The sequence below is a fragment of the Pinus tabuliformis genome, chromosome 8 (assembly GCF_031772625.1).
Source record: "Pinus tabuliformis cultivar Carrire ecotype Pingquan chromosome 8, CPIR1, whole genome shotgun sequence".
NCBI lineage: Eukaryota > Viridiplantae > Streptophyta > Pinopsida > Pinales > Pinaceae > Pinus > Pinus tabuliformis.
This window is the reverse complement of record NC_142294.1, coordinates 276,262,778-276,276,395: the sequence shown is the minus strand read 5'-3', so window position 1 is coordinate 276,276,395 and position 13,618 is coordinate 276,262,778. Positions and strand designations below refer to the sequence as shown.

The window sequence follows — 13,618 nt, the reverse complement described above, 5'->3', positions numbered from 1 at the left end:
ATTTGAAGCACCAATAACAAAAAAATTATGTTGCATCTTCAAAATTACTTACAAAAATAAACTACTCTATGCATAACATGCCTCTTTTGAATTGGAGTCATGATAGCATATTGACCACTCTGAGAGTCTGAAATGTACTTTTCCTTTTCATTATTCTCCTTTTGCTACTTGCCAAGAGCGGTGATATTGAAGTGCTCTGAGAATGATTGACCAGGGCACAGAGGCATCCATTTAAGATAATTTGTGAAAGCAGTTCCCTATCATAGTGATAGATATAAAATATAGACATCTTAGATTTCACACTGTGAAGTTGTCTCTTTATGAATTGAAGACACTCTAATTATTCTCCAAATGCACCAAGGCTATTGATAAAACAAAGACCCCACCTCTAAAATAGAGTTTCATCCTCAGATAGATGGGAAAAACTTGGTCAGGTTGAAAGGGAGAGCATAAAACTCTTCACTTCTAGGATCGATTTTGAATGAACGAAACTTATCCCACCAATGATGGCCTCTGTCTTTCCTTGTTGAACTCTCCCCCATATGTAGAGTGTTATCCAAAAACAATGCTACGCTGCTAGCAACTAAAGGTGGTGACGAGAAAATCACATTGATAATGTCATTGAACTGCTAAAAAAGACATTCAAAAATGTTTAAAGTTAAAAACATTGAAATTTGAAGAATGGAGGGAATGTTGCCACAACGAACTGCTAGCCAAACAATTTTAGTTTAGTCCCTGAAAGAAGTTGTAAGAACCCTACCCATCGTCCAAGAGTGTGGACTGGACCATGACCAGAAGAAACTATAAATTCATTGAAGTACTGTGGTACTGATAATCCCAAAAACAGAGAGAAGCCCAAGATGAACTTCGTCCTGAAACTATTTAGATTGCAAAATTGAAGGAAACTGAGACCCCCACCAGCTGCTCATCAAGAATAAAAAAAATTCAGACATGAGGTAAAACCCAAAGAATTGTTGTTCTACCCTACAATTTTAAAGCTGCATCGTACAAATTGTCTGCCAATATAGGTACCCAATGAATTGTTTTTTTACCCTAATATGTTGAAATTGCATTGTACAAACTAAGTGTCTGCCAATATGAGTTAACCTTAAGGTTTTATGCATACATCCATTATGGCAACAGCTAAGATACTACTAGTTGACTGACTTTGCAGCTCAACACATAGGATTTGTGTACACCGTATACATACCAACATAACCAAAGAGGAGACAATACACGACAACAACAATGGGTGCTGGAATAGAAGCAAAGATTGATCCAAATTTGCCTGGAACAAATTAACATGAAATTAGCAATGCAAAATCCTAGACTAGGGAATAAACCCCAAAATGAGAACAATATCCCAACTTGAGTTGACTATCACCAAGAAGAGAGAAGAATATCATAAATCCTGTTGATATCTGGAGCACCCTGCGACTCCAAACTCATGTCAACCCCAAAAGACCAGCATTCTCACTGCAAATTCCCAAGATAAGACAAATTTCAGAGCTAGTATTGCCAGAAATGGGTCAAGTTGCAGCTAAAGTTTTCAGAGATGGGTCAAGTTTCCTAGTTCTTACACTGATACTGTGGACCCATTTCCAGTTCCAAACATCCCATCCAATAAAATTCCAATTCCCTGTAGAGAGGACCATTACATTCCATCAATGACAATGATACAATCTTCCAATTATCTGAAGCCATAAGGGTGAAAGCAACGAATCCATTTCCTTGCCTGCCAGCCTATACCACGGCTGATGATATATTGAGGGGGAGGTGTGGCACTTGCAAACCCTGAAACAGTATAGAATGCACCAGTAGACTACAAATTTATGAAAGAAAAACAAATAGTAGTCAATACCCAAATTTGTTTTTAAATAGAAACCCATAGATAACTATCAGAAATGTCAATGGGATAAAGAAAATAAAAGAGAAGAAAGTATATCTGATATATGGCAAGTAGGAAAACCTCAACAAGAGACAAAAATGCTGCATCCATCATTGCAAAAGACTGTCCTCCACCAAAAACAGTTCCTCCCCATTGAAATGGATATGGAACACTTATCCTGCAGAATAATAAAGACCATGCTGAGGCTTTGCATGAGAACGTACTGTATGAAGTGACATGAGAATTAGTATGCATGCTTCTTGTAAGAATGCATACCATTTGGCACCACTAACTAGTCTAGAACGGTCTGTTTGGAAATGGGCTTGGGTCCTTTGACGGGTATGCTTGTATGCTCCACCTACAGTGAGAATATGGGCATATGCCCACACAATAGCAACTGCAATTATGATGGCAAAATGCTCAAATAAAGGTTTCTTACGAGTCTTGATATGTCAACCATACTGAAAGGGAGGAAAAAAGAGTTTAATCAGTTAGTTTCATTCTGCAACAAATTAGTGCCACAATCTTTGCAATTACAAATCATTTAATACAACAGATTTAAAAAAGCATGGAAAGACTAGGAAGAGGATATATGATATATATCTAGAGAGATACACTCTAGAAGTTTACGCATAATGGTAATTCGTTAATTCCTTACCTGTGAAAAGAAGACCAATGCAATAAGTTGTGGAAGCCCTATTTCAATGCATTTCCCCACCTGTAAATAACATCAGAGTACAACACTTCATTTGACTTTTTTTCAAAAAAAAGAGGATATATTTTCAAACAAAACGGAAATTCAAATAGAATAGATATTACAAAATATACATCCAAACATAAATTTGAAGGCAGGTAATATGGATATCCAAATGTATCGGTGTTTGGTGAACAGAAGAAATTCCAGGTTTGACACGAAAAACCTATCAATCTATTGAAAATTGCAAAACTAGTTTCGAAAGGACCCAAAACTTATTATTGTAAATGCAAGTTTAACTAGTTGAAAATTAAAATAAAAACTAAGAGTTGGGCTATTAACTAATAGCTGAATAAACTGACATGATTTGGTTGAAGACATATCAGGTCAATTTTAGTGAGTTAAAGTTCATTAAATTGACAACACTTGAGTCAGGTCATTCTTATGCTAGTCACTAATACTTTTACTGCATGCAAATATTTCTGAAATACATTTGAACCAAATGAAAGGACTTCATCTATGCTAGCTACTCAAGCTAGAAAGTGTATCAGCGCAAGTAAAATCAAATCCACTGGATTCAAAAAGATTCAGTAGCTATGTCATTTAGTCATTATAGCTTAAATTTTCATAAGAGAAGTTTCAAAACAAACTGGAAATAATTCTTTTTAGAACTTACCATGATCCATTTGTGAAACAGTCCAACTCCGAACACTACTTATTACTAATGTGATTAATATTAATAAAGATTGTACATAATATGCTATTGTGTTAGAATTTTAAACCTTAAATATATATTAGACGATATAATTAGGAGTAAATCAGGACTAATCTAAGTCAAACATTTCTGAAACATTTTTTATTCATAATACATTTCCCAAAAACATTTTTTGTTTCATCTAGTTTATGAAATATATTTCATCCTGAGTATCTGTGTAAAAGCAGGTGCTAAGTTCCAACCAAACTATCTGTCTAGAAATCACCTACGATGCAGAAAAGCACACACTGCCTCCATTCGAAAGAAGAGTCTGCAAATATCAAATCAAAGTATCTATTGCTTCAAGATAAATGAAAGTCCAACAGATGGACCTTGTTTAATAGAAATCATCATCAAGCCCGTAATTATCCAAGCAATGTGTGTGCTAGTCAAGTTAGCTAGCATACTTGAGCAGGTCCTTCTGTTCCAAACCAGTTGTAATGACACTGTAATTTTGAGTACCCTACAACTTTCCATATTAACTAACAAAAATGCTGGACTAGAGCACTCAAGCTTAGGAATTCGATACCCATATAACTCAAATGCAATTATCGCACTCAAATGCAATTATGGCATTCATTGAAACTTGAAGCATATGAATTCTATTCAAGCAAATAGAAAATTTGTTTAATACCAAGTGAGTGCAATAGAGATCAACTTCTGAAATAGAATTTATTTAAGCCAAGTGAACATAACAGAAATGGTGCTCAGCGTCCACTTATCCCTGGGAACCCAAGTTCATAGAGCCCAAGAGCAACAAGAGTTACTAGCGGAATTGCTGAATGAGGACTCAGATACCTGACACGCACCATGCCATCAAGACAACAAAATCAGGATCTACAAACTGTAAATCCTTAGTACATGTAGAAAATTTGAATGAAATTACTTGAGAAAATGCATAGAGATCAAACCAACCTTAGAACAACAGCCCACAGACCACTGAATCCCAGGATGATTTGTAGTGTTTTGACTTCTTGAACCAATATTGGATCTACTTAAATTTGATCGACTTCTACTTTCGCTATCATATATATGAATACTTCTATCATAAAACTGAGTGTTTGCAAGAGGTTGCATAGATTTCAGGGAGCCCATCTACTAAAATAATAGTAGAATGGGTACGCAGTAAAGAGATAAATTTGATAGATATGTGCCATACAAGTAGGACAACCAATAGCGAGATTTGAATTGAAACTTTGTTACAGCTCTGATACCACTTGTTGTAGCTTTAATACCACTTGTTATAGATCATACCCAGAAATAATATAGATCTGATAAGAAAATATAAGATAATGCAAATAAACCCAAAAAGTGTATGAAATGATTCTTTATTGATCAACCCTTAAGGTAGGGCAACACCATACAATCACTCCTTAAGGAAGGAGAACACTCCACAAGCCATATGCCTGTTCATACAATAATCCTTCACTATATTCCTTGACTTGGAGTCTCTAGCCTCTATATAGGCCTCATACATACAACACCATGGGTCATTACCATGGTTCCCTCATACCATAAACTAATACCATGGGCCCATTACCTTATTACTAACTACTTGTGGTCCCTTACATGATATGGATTAACCACCTTATTTATTACTATGGCCCATCCCATTATTACATTATTACCTTGGGTACCTCCCTTGGTACCCCATATTATCCCCCCTAGGTATATAACATTCCACCCCCCTAAGCATGTTTCATCCCTAAAACATCAGAAGAACACAAATAATAAGATCTACTCAAAAGAGTAGTCCATTGGTACCATGCACGTGCATCTAGCCATCCAAGAGAAAGGTGAACCCTCGATCTCGCTGGTGCCTCGCTCGCTTGAGATGAAAGTTGACTGTGGTAGCTCTTCTGTGTGTAGTAGGTGGATCGTCGCTCCTCGCTATCCGTCATACGGGGGTTGTTGTCCTTGTGGCTAATTGGTTGCCATCTTGTTGGTTGTTTTCTTGCAGGGTGATGTGGGTGATGATATGTTGAAGTTTTAACCCACGATGTCTTTTTCTTTAATTCACCCTGCTATGGTGCCTGTTGTGGTGTCTTCTTTTCCAATATGACTTCAACCACTGAACCCTCATCAAATGTGTCAACACCTGTTACCTTTTTGGCTTCAGCCTCTGTTTGTGTTTGATTGTCGACCATAAACTGCTCATCATCTGATATGTCAGTCCTTGGAACATCTTCTGCGTCAACCTCCGTGGACTCTACCTGTTTATTGATGGAAATATCGTGTAATGTAATTTTCTTCTTTTTATACCAGAGCTTCAGGAATTTCTTCTGCACATTAATATTTATAGTACCCACTGATTTCATCCACGGGTATCCCAAAACAACATCCATATTATCTGTCTCTGAAGCATAAAAATCACCATGCAACACATACTTATCCATAGAAATCTTCAAATCCTTATACACTTGAACATCCTCATTATCAATCTGTGCAGTTTCAATGTGTTTTGCTGGAACTTGCAATCTTTTTTCCAAATTAACACTTATAAAATTTTGCTTGCAACTAGGATTTATAGACACAACGATTTTCTCTTTCTGAATCAATCCATGAACCTGCAATAAAGATATACCAGTAGGAAATAACCCCATATGTTTCTCCTTATCTTGTTTTCTAGCATGAGACCATCTGTCTAAAAGGAATTTTTCAAATGCTTCATCAGGCAGGTTGTAACACTTCGTTTGGTTAAGTAATCCCCACCATGTGGCCGCCTCATCTCTAAAATCCTCCACTGCCCACCATTTCCATTTGTTTTTCCATACCCACTTCTTTTGTTTTATGTATTCTTCAATAGTAGGACCACTATCTTTTCCTGTAAAATAAAGAACCTTGCTAGAAGCCATGAAGAGAGTTTTGAAAAAAAATCACTTACTTGGCGAAAATTTGAAATTGTCACAGTTTAGTCAATATTGCTCAGAATCCCTATTATGACCTGTTTTTGGAAATGGAACAATCATTCTGCATCTGCCCATGTGGTAGAAATCTTGATCCAGGCACTTGGAATTTCAGATCTGCGCTGCAACTCTCCCGCCGTCACCAAAATTTCTGCAAAAAGAGCTGATTTTAAATCAGCGATATCTCCCTCATCCGGACTCCGATTCGACTGATTTTTTTTTTTTAAATTGAGTGTTTTTTCACACAAAATCCCGATCTACAATTATATTTTGTAGATTGTGCGCTAGGACGTCTAGATCTACGCCGCAAACTCGCTGCCCTGAAAAATTGTCCGCAACCCCACTGATTTTTAGATCAGCGATATCTCCTTCATCCGGACTCCGATTCAACTGATTTTTTTTTGAAATCGGCTATTTTTTCACAAAAAATACAGATATGCAATTAGATTTTGTAGATCTTGCACCAAAACATACATATCTGATCTACAAACTCACCGCCCCCGAAATCCTGCAAAAATAAAAAAAAAAATTCTCCACTTTTGTGCCCAAGAAAGTGCTCTGATACTACTTGTTGTAGATCTAACACAAAGATATTATGATAATAGAAATAACCCAAGACTAACAAGATCCAAATATAGAAATGATTCACTTTATAGCTTTGATACCACTTGTTGTAGCTCCGATACCACTTGTTATAGCTCTGATACCACTTGTTGTAGCTCTGATACCACTTGTTATAGATCTGATAAGAAAATATAAGATAATGCAAATAAACCCAGAAAGTATATGAAATTATTCTTTATTGATCAACCCTTAAGGTGGGGCAACACCATACAATCACTCCTTAAGGAAGGAGAACACTCCACAAGCCATATGCCTGATCATACAATAATTCTTCACTATATTCCTTGACTTGGAGTCTCTAGCCTCTATATAGGCCTCATACATACAATACCATGGGTCATTACCATGGTTCCCTCATACCATCAACTAATACCATGGTCCCATTACCTTATTACTAACTACTTGTGGTCCCTTACACGATATGGGTTAACCACCTTATTTATTACTATGGCCCATCCCATTATTACATTATTACCTTGGGTACCTCCCTTGGTACCCCATATTATCCCCCCTAGGTATATAACATTCCAACACCCTCAGCATGTTTCGTCCCTAAAACATGGGAAGAACACAAATAATAAGATCTACTCAAAAGAGTAGTCCACTGGTACCATGCACGTGCATCTAGCCATCAAAGAGAAAGGTGAACCCTCGATCGCGCCAGTGCCTCGCTCGCTTGAGATGAAAGTTGACTGTGGTATCTCTTCTGTGTGTAGTAGGTGGATCATCGCTCCTCGCTATCCGTCATACGGGGGTTGTTGTCCTTGTGGCTAATTGGTTGCCATCTTGTTGGTTGTTTTCTTGCGGGGTGATGTGGGTGATGATATGCTGAAGTTTTAACCTACGGTGTCTTTTTCTTTAATTCACCCTACTGTGGTGCCTGTTGTGGTGTCTTCTTTTCCAATATGACTTCAACCACTGAACCCTCATCAGATGTGTCAGCACCTGTTACCTTTTCGGCTTCAGCCTCTGTTTGTGTTTGATTTTTGACCATAAGCTGCTCATCATCTGATATGTCAGTCCTTGGAATATCTTCTGCATCAACCTCCGTGGACTCTACCTGTTTATTGATGGAAATATCGTGTAATGTAATTTTCTTCTTTTTATACCATAGCTCCAGGAATTTCTTCTGCACATTAATATTTATAGTAGTCACTGATTCCTTCCACGGGTATCCTAAAACAACATCCATATTATCTGTCTCTAAAGCATAAAAATCACCATGCAACACATACTTATCCATAGAAATCTTCAAATCCTTATACACTTGAACATCCTCATTATCAATCTGTGCGGTTTCAATGTGTTTTGCTGGAACTTGCAATGTTTTTGCCAAATTAACACTTATAAGATTTTGCTTGCAACTAGGATTTATAGACACAACAATTTTCTCCTTCCGAATCAATCCATGAACCTGCAATAAAGATATACCAGTAGGAAATAACCCCATATGTTTCTCGATATCTTGTTTTCTAGCATGAGACCATCTGTCTAAAAGGAATTTTTCAAATGCTTCATCAGGCAGGTTGTAACACTTCGTTTGGTGAAGTAATCCCCACCATGTGGCCGCCTCATCTCTAAAATCCTCCACTGCCCACCATTTCCATTTGTTTTGCCATACCCGCTTCTTTTGTTTTATGTATTCTTCAATAGTAGGACGACTATCTTTTCCTATAAAATAAAGAACCTTGCTAGAAGCCATGAAGAGAGCTTTGAAAAAAAATCACTTACTTGGCGAAAATTTGAAATTGTCACAGTTTAATCAATATTGCTCAGAATCCCTATTATGACCTGTTTTTGGAAATGGAACAATCATTCTGCATATTCCCATGTGGTAGAAATCTTGATCCAGGCACTTCTAATTTCAGATCTGCACTGCAACTCTCCCGCCGTCACCAAAATTTATGCAAAAAGAGTTGATTTTAAATCAGTGATATCTCCCTCATCCTCACTCCGATTCGACTGATTTGTTTTTTGAAATTGAGTGTTTTTTCACACAAAATCCAGATCAACAATTATATTTTGCAGATCGTGTGCTAGGACATCCAGATCTGCGCCGCAAACTCGCTGCCCTGAAAAATTTTCTGCAACCCCACTGATTTTTAGATCAGCGATATCTCCTTCATCCGGACTTCGATTCAACCGATTTTTTTTTGAAATTGGCTATTTTTTCACAAAGAATACAAATATGCAATTATATTTTGCAGATATTGCACCAAAACATACAGATCTCATCTGCAAACTCGCCGCCCCTGAAATCCTGCAAAAATTAAAAAAAAAATCTCCACTTTTGTGCCGAAGAAAGTGCTCTGATACCACTTGTTGTAGATCTAATGCAAAGATATTATGATAATAGAAATAACCCATGACTAACAAGATCCAAATATAGAGATGATTCACTTTATAGCTTTGATACCACTTGTTGTAGCTCCGATACCACTTGTTATAGCTCTGATACCACTTGTTGTAGCTCTGATACCACTTGTTATAGATCAGACCCAGAAATAATATAGATCCGATAAGAAAATATAAGATAATTCAAATAAACCCAAAAAGTATATGAAATGATTCTTTATTGATCAACCCTTAAGGTAGGGCAACACCATACAATCACTCCTTAAGGAAGGAGAACACTCCACAAGCCATATGCCTGTTCATACAATAATCCTTCACTATATTCCTTGACTTGGAGTCTCTAGCCTCTATATAGGCCTCATACATACAATACCAAGGGTCATTACCATGGTTCCCTCATACCATCAACTAATACCATGGGCCCATTACCTTATTACTAACTACTTGTGGTCCCTTACATGATATGGGTTAACCACCTTATTTATTACTATGGCCCATCCCATTATTACATTATTACCTTGGGTACCTCCCTTGGTACCCCATATTATCCCCCTAGGTTTATAACAAACTCATACCATATGGGTTGGGCAGATCATAAAGAGACCCAAATTGAAACTAATGCCATAGAGGTGGAGAAAATAGTAAACTACAGTGGGATTGGAATTGAAACTCATGCCATTAAGGTGAAGCTGACCATAGAGAAACTCAAATTGAAAATTATGCCATAAGAATGGGGCAAAAAAAAGAGAAATGGGAATTTAAATGTATCCCATACAGGAGGGGAAGCCTAAAAAGAGACTTGAATTGAAACGTGTGCCATGCAGGTGGACCAAAACATAGAGTGATTGGAATTAAAAATCAAGCCGTAGAGGTGGAGCAGACCAACTACGGAAACCCAGAAAGAGGTTTGAATTGAAAGTTGTGTCATACATTGAGACGAACCACAAAGAGACTCAAATTGAAACGTATGCCATACAGGTGAAGCGAACCATAGAAAATTGGAATTGAAACTCATACCATACTAGTGGAGCAAACCACAAAGAAATTGGAAATGAAACTCGTCCATAAAGGTAATTGAATTGAACTGCATGCTATATAGATAGGGCAGAGCACGGAGAGAATGGAAATGGAAATCATGTCACACAGGAGGGGTCAAACCATAGAGAGATTGGAATCCTAATCTTGGGATTGCCAGGTCTAGAAGCAAAATTCTGCTCTGTGAGTAGAAGAGGAGTGCTTCCAAATTGGATGTCTAGTCACTCAATTTCAAAAACCTTTTTTGGGGCAAGTGACATAGAGATAATCCTTCAGGGAAACATGTTTTTTAGGTATACATCCAAGATTTTATTTGGATAACTTTTCATTGCAGGGTTGATGCATCTTCATTTGAAGATGGGGATGGATTGACAACAATTTGCCTTTCAGGATGTGAAAGGTTTGTACGACCTGAATGCTGCAAAGACTTTGCAGGTGACAAGAAAGTGCCATGGCACACACAAACTATACTAACCTCATCTCTACTATAATTGTACAAGAATCCACTGATTGTTTTCCCATTTGGGCCTAGTACAGTAGTTGAAACACAGGGCCTTTTGGGCAATGAGGATTGAGTTGGAGGCCTTTTATCTTTAGAAATACTTGGATTACCTGTTTTTTCTATTGTACCATTTGAAGCAGATACTTGTTGTGAATATTAGACAATGTCCTGTTAACATCCTCACACAAGGATGGAGACATTCTGGCGACCTATTTCCAGCATGAGGATGAAGAAACAGAGGCATTCTGGCTACCTCTTTCCAGCATGAGGATGAAGAAACAGAGGAGTCGACCTTCACCTTTTGAAAATCCCATAAAATAACCTCGTGCAAAAGCCCCTCTCCATCTTTGACCTTCCCACCTATAACTAGAACCTGCGACCCACAGGTGAGCAGGTAAGGGAACATGTGTTTTTTCTTGGCCAGCTCTGGCAAGGGTGCAGAAATGGAAGTCCCATTTCCGATTGAAACCCATTATGACCCACCAGCCACTGATGCCACTGATGATCAAACAATAGAAAGTACCATCACAAAAAAGCAAAGTCATTCCCATATGTGGCCGCACTACCCACAAATCCTCGGGCATGGTTCCTGCAATACGCCATGACCTGTAAGTGGAATCATATATTTCCACTATATCGCCTTTCTGATCACGGGGTCGGCCCACGGCCACCACTTTGTATGCACCCAGCGGAGCCATCGAATCGATTTGTTGCATCCAGCGGAGCCACCGAACCGAAAGAATTGTAAATGAGACTATGGTTATAACACTGCAAATCAAGATTTAGTGTGACGGTTAGTAACATCTAATGGTCGAAAAACATTTAATCGTCTAACAATCTATCTAACGATCAGGATTATGACAGAAAGGCAATTGGGGGAGTTGATTTCAGAGGGAAACGCCTTACGGCGTAAATATTATTATCTAATGAAAAAATAGAGGTTTAATGTGCTGAAGGATCATTAGATGGACCTTAACTTAAGTTCAATTTAGAGGTGGGGGTCTTAATTTATGTCTAATTTAGAGGAACATCAGTCAGTCCCTAGCCAACTACTCCACTCATGTAGTAACCTGATGAATATATGATTTTAGGGATTCAACGAAAGGCGGTAGGTCAAATCTCCTAGGTGAATTAGGTGGTTGTTATTCCACCACTAACCCATCATCTTAGTGGTCCATTTATTGGGATAAACATTAGCCAGGAGGACCCATGTCTATGATAACATGTCCTCATTGATGTTGCATAAATCTCTAGATATGCACCACACAACATCACTAGAAGTCCTTAGTGGAATGAACCAGCTTCACTAAATGCCAGATACCTCACTATATACCCAACCAAAGTAGAATGCACAATGTATATCATCAAAATACCCACTAAAGAGATTATGGATGCCCTCCACACCCCAAACTAGGTAGCACTAGTGACCACCTTCTCCAGTCACAAGCCACCACCGAAGACACGAATTCCTCTAGCCCCACTAAACTTCAAAATATTGTTGGTCCCCACACAAGAAAATGAGATCCCTAGGGCTACAAACTTATCACCCCACAAAGCCCACAAAGATTAAATATGTCAAGTGTGAAGAACAAGAGTCATAAATGGACCTCTGCCTCGACCATCAACTACACCGTCAAGCTCGAATACCATGCCTGGAACCTCTAAACTAATTGTACCAAACCTACCCAAGAAAAAGTTTTGAATATTAAACAAAATTAAACATGAAACCTTTATCCGCTTAATCGTTACGAAGAAACCCCAAAAAGCATATGTGAAGGAAACATGTTGACTGTGGTGACCACCATGTGCAAGCTCTAGAAGTTTACCCTCATCCTGAACCTCCCATGGGTAACAAGGGTCCCAACTTAATATGCCCATAACAATCTCCTCGAAAATATTGAAACCATTCACGCCCAAATTTCTAGTCATCTTTGAGTTTTTAGAGAAGAAGACACATGATGGCTATAATAGATACACACCCTACACTCCAAGAAACAATGCTCCCATTGAAATATCACAACTCACTTCTTAAAAGCAACAATCATTTCCCGCAATAAACCAACCAAAAAATATGCTCCAAGCTCATTCTCAAACCTTCATCTCCTGCTCACTGGGAATGCCTTTCCTGACATGCCTCTTAACACTAATTTCTACATGGGAGGGGATTAATTCCCTCGAATTTCACCATTCTCCCATTAATGATCACCCTCATCAGGGAGAGATTATCACTCTCTAAAAGGTTTTCCAATTCTTTAATGTCCCTCAGATCCACATGGGGAGGCCAATTAGAACTAAATTCATAATATAATTCTTGAATAACCTAACTTGCGAGCCAATCAACCACTTGGTTACCTGATCTTCTAGTGTTTGAGGTGATGACATAAGGAAAAGAGAGAAGTAGTTCTTGAATTCGTGGAGCCTCATGTTCAAGAAGTCAGGTTTTGATGCTTTATATATGGGAGAGACATTTATTAGTTTTTAAACAACATTACCCACCAGTTGTGAGTGTCGTGTGATTTCAGTATTAGACATCCCAAGCCTTCTTGCCAAGAATAGCCTTTTTTATATCGATGTAAATTATACAACATTATTTATTTCATACCCATAGAATAAAAAAAAAAAACTATAGGTGTACTCAAGCTATCCCTACGAACACTCCCATAACCAACCAACCCTTATTTGCCTCTAGAATTGCCACTGGAGTTCAACTTAACAAATCCCTTCAGAGAAAATAATAAACTTGATGGGGATATACTCTGTGCTCCAACCTGTGCAGATAGATGATGCTTGATCATTTTTTGAGAGAGTTCCAACTTATTGAGAATCAACATCTATTTACATTTAGCTTTCCAATCATTTT

General features: G+C 37.9%; 1 pseudogene; it reads right to left on the bottom strand.

Moving 5' to 3' along the window:
• Window positions 1-407: 407 nt before the first annotated feature.
• Window positions 408-11,456, bottom strand: LOC149235203 (nucleobase-ascorbate transporter 6-like; annotated as a pseudogene).
• Between the last annotated feature and the right edge of the window lie 2,162 nt (window positions 11,457-13,618).